This window comes from Heptranchias perlo, chromosome 20 (genome assembly GCF_035084215.1).
Source record: "Heptranchias perlo isolate sHepPer1 chromosome 20, sHepPer1.hap1, whole genome shotgun sequence".
Classification (NCBI taxonomy): domain Eukaryota; kingdom Metazoa; phylum Chordata; class Chondrichthyes; order Hexanchiformes; family Hexanchidae; genus Heptranchias; species Heptranchias perlo.
Genome location: NC_090344.1, coordinates 30044793 through 30049251, shown reverse-complemented (window position 1 = coordinate 30049251; position 4459 = coordinate 30044793). Strand labels below are relative to the sequence as shown.

At 43.2% G+C, this 4459-nt stretch overlaps 1 non-coding gene across 1 annotated transcript; it reads right to left on the bottom strand.

The window, feature by feature from the left end:
* Positions 1–4258: 4258 nt before the first annotated feature.
* On the bottom strand, positions 4259–4332 carry trnat-agu (transfer RNA threonine (anticodon AGU)). Its single transcript has one exon. It is a non-coding gene; the product is annotated as a tRNA-Thr (tRNA).
* Positions 4333–4459: the final 127 nt, after the last annotated feature.

The window sequence follows — 4459 nt, the reverse complement described above, 5'->3', positions numbered from 1 at the left end:
CTATTTTTAAAAGTTTGTTCAGTGTTCAAATTAATATGAACTTGAACGAACGGACCTTGTTCGCTCCCTCAGAGAGGTGCTCCATCGCCAACGACGCTTTAAACTCGGAGCCCAATGATCTCTTGCAAAATTGCAAGACACGTGAAGGAATCTCTCCCAAGCTCCATTCTAAATTCTGCTCGTTCGCAGAACTTGACATTTATACAATTTGTTTCTATGTTTTAATCTCTCCCTGTCTCTGTCTCTTGAATTTGCCTGTTTTCTCCTGATGGACTTCTCAGGCATCGTGAACAGCGAAGAATGATGGAACCTGCAACACCAGCAGAGAAGGGTAAAGATGGAAAGACTGAGACGGTAGGAAAAGAAAAGGTGCAACCCAGCTGATGAATTCGCAATTAATGTCCACACATTTATGTTTCTTCCCCTCACAATGAAAAAATCAGCAATTTGAGTACAGTACACTTATGGTAGAGTGTATAATATGTCGATGTTGAGACCGACAATCGAACCATTGCCGTGGTGATGAAAGCGCCGAATCCTAAACACTAAACCCCAAGGAAACGCTGAAAATTCTTTGCTGCGAACAAGCAGAGCAACGCGGCCTTTCCTACTTGGCCCTTTGTAATTCAGGTCATTTTCCTGCCAGACAAACTGCTCGCACAAAATGGCATTTTCTGTTCGAAATAATATCGCAACAGAGGTGATGTTCAGGCAATGACATCACCAAGTGCAAGTAGGCATGGACATGAAATGGAAAGTGAGGTAAAATACGACCACAAGCTGCTGATGGACATGTTTCCATTTCCAAAATTCACGCACCGAATGCAGCTCCTGGGAAAGCTGCAAGGCCACGCAGGTCCATCGGGAATCATTGAAGCAACTGACAGTTTAAAGTGGCATCTCCTGCTGCTTCTGTGGGGAGTGAGAGAGAGGCACTGTCGGTATTTGCGTACAGTTTGATTTTGCACAGAACTGCACAGAGAAACAGCAAATATGCCGGGGCTGTGAGATGTTCTATATTATTCATATTTAGCCACAGTCAGAAGCTGAAAAGAAGGAGAGATAAGAGGCCTGAGAATAAACACAGAGCTGAATGAATCATGAAAGAGCGAATGAAAAAATAATGTCATCAGTTCCACTTTGTCTCGTGCGCAATCTTGGGAGTTCCCCAATGGCCTGGTGGTGAGAATTCGGTACTCTCACCACCTCGAGGTTCGATTCCAAGTTCGGGAATTAACTTGAAAAAGAGTTATGAACTTATTAAATTAATTACATGAAGCTAATTAATTCCTGTTCGTAGTTGAATCCCTGTTTTAATCACCATGAATCAATCGATAACTTTCTATTCCAGACTGAAGGCGATGTTGACGTGGTTACCGAGAGACGGTCAAAACTTTAATAAGATTTTTATGCTTTGAATGTGATGATTTTTTTTCATTTTAAAGACTGCATCTTAAGAGTGGGATTAAAAACGCAGTGGAGTCGTTGTTAAATTTAACATTATCTGGCAATTGTCGCTGTTTATCACAGGAGCGCCCGAACTGGTTCTCCGATCAAGATGAAAGTAACGCAACGAGGAACATCTGATACAACACGAAAGGCATCGGGCTATGACAAAAATCCCCACCGTTTTGCTTTTCCAAAATAAAGGGTGTGAAATTTATTCTCTGAACATAGGAACAGTCTGGTCTCGCTCACTACAGAAATCTCCATGTCACAGCGAACCAGCTCTCCTGCAGCTAGTGCGGCCTCCCTTCGGGCCTTTCAGGGGCTTGTCTGTCAAGGAGAATTGTAATTACCGTGAAGCCAATGTTCCATTCCTTTATATGATTCATGTGCCTGATTCCCGACCGCAGGGCAAATGGTAGAATATCAGCCCTGCTCAGCTGGCAATGATTCCGGTACATTTTCTTGATTCCAAAACATGCGTTGAAACCCTGGAACTTTGAGGCGATGAATCCTGAGGATAAAATAAAATAAGGGCTCGAACAATCAAACTTTCACGCTAACGGATAACACCGCCGAGAACAGGTGAAGAGATCACCTGTTGAACCAATAATTCACTGGGCTAAACTTTGAGATTGCAGCGACCATTATAACAACTGTCTACAGTCAGTGAAAAATGAATGATTAAAGCTTGTAGCAGTTAAAATCCAACCAGCCAGTCTTCACTCTTAAACCAGCAACTATGAAGAAAAACATGCCGGAGAAATACTCGATTTCAGTGCGGCGACACGAGGCCAGAGTAAAGTTCATTCAATATAATTGCCGAGTGGCTGGAGGGTGGATTTGGAACTCCTGACCGATTGCACCACGCATTTTCCAGATCTGCTTGGATCACCAATCCCTTCAGTTCATCACTTGGAGGGACAATTCGATTCTCGATTTCTTTTCCCTGACGATTGATGAATTTTACAAATTGGAAGCGATCAATATCAAAGCGAAACACGTCACAGACATGCTCACAGAGAGAAAGCGGCCACACTCTGCTTCAGTGAGATGAAAGTCAAGAGCGATTTCACGGTCGAATGTAATGGCTAACAACATTCATTCAACGGAAGTTCAGGTCGTTGAGGTGCCTTTCAAGTCCTGATTGTTTCCATTAAACTTCTTCCCAAAGCGTTTGAGATTCACGTGGGACGATTTGGGGACGTTATTTCTTTTTATGCAAAAGTTTCAACTGCAGTTCAAGATCAAAATTCGTGGGACCACAGCTGTTCACAAATTGTCGGCGCTGGGACCACTGTTGTTCACAATTTATCGTTTCTGGGACCACTGTTGTTCACAATTTATCGGTGCTGGGACCACTGTTGTTCACAATTTATCGGTTCTGGGACCACTGTTGTTCACAATTTATCGGTTCTGGGACCACTGTTGTTTACAATTGATCAGTGGTGGGACCAGTGTAGTTCACAATTTATCAGTGGTGGGACCATTGTTGTTCAAAATTTACATTCATGATTTGGACACGGGAATCGGAAGTACAATTCCAAAATTAGGGATGACACCTAATTGCGAGCTGTAGTTAATACAAAGGAAAAATGAGAAAAATAAGGACGACATTAACAACTTTGCAAAATGGGCGTGTAAATGGCAAATTAATAACAATATTTGTTGTGCACTCCTTTGCCTTTTTGCCCCCCCCCCCAACTCACTCACACTTCTTCAGATTGAATTGTATGTGCCACTTTTCTATCCACCGTTCCGCTCTATCTATATCTTCCTGCAGTCGACAGCTTTCCTCCTCACTATCAACCACAGGACCAATTTTTGTATCATCTGCACATTTCTTTATCATGCCCCCTGCATTTAAGTCTAAATCGATGATCTTTACCACGAAAAGCAGGGACCTAGTACGAAGCCGCATGGAACCCCACTCGAAACAGCCTTCCAGTCACAAAAGCACCCGTCGACCACAACCGCTTGCTTCCTGCCACTTAGCCAATTTTGGATTTAACTTGCCAATGTCCCTTGGATGCAATGGTCATTTACATTTTTGACCAATCTGCCCTGTAGAACTTTGTCAAAAGCCTCGCTAAAACCCATGTAGACTTCATCAATCGCGCTACTCTCATCGATCCTCCTTGATACCTCCTCAAGTAATTCAATTAAAACGACCTTCCCTTAACAAATCCACGCTGACTGTCCTTGATTAATCCGTGCCTTTCGAAATGACGATTAATACTGTCCCTCAGAATTGTGCTAAATAATTTACCCACCATCGAGTTTAGGCTGACTGGCCTGTATTTACTCGATCTATCCCTTTCTCCCTTTTTAAACAATGGTACAACTTTAGCAATCCTCCAATCCTCCAGCACGACAACTTTTGCCAGGGTGGATTGGAAAATGATGGTCAGAGCCTCCGCTATTTCCTTCCTTGCTTCTGTTAACATCCTGGGATATATTTCATCCGGGTCTGGAGATTCAGGTGGAGCGATTTGAAGACTTATTTTTCCTATTTGCAAAGGTTTGCACCGCAGGTCAAGATCACAAGTCGAGGTCCAAATTTGGACGAGTTCCGACTTTGAACCTCAAATCGTGAATTATGCCCCGACCCCAACGAGCCCAGAAACAAGAACGTGTCCTTAAATTAACGTGTGACAAACACATTCCATGAGAGGTCTGTCTGTGGAATGAAAGGGCGTTTTTGAACAGTCATCTTGCTATCCGTTTCCTCCTGAAACCTGAACAAAGACAAATACCACAGTGTTATTTTGTCGCTTAATTCCACAAATTAGGTAAAATAATGAGCTGCATAAGGCACTGCTGGGAGTTGAACCCAGGATCTCCTGTTTACTAAACAGATGCTTTAACCAATTAAGCCACAGCGCCAATTGATGTCGCAACAGCCCCACCTCGTCTCACTAATATCTATCAGCGACACTTCACTATTGGGGGTTCAGGCCGTTTTCTCTCTGTCCATTTCGCTTGTCCGTTTCCCTGTGCATTCCGACACTGA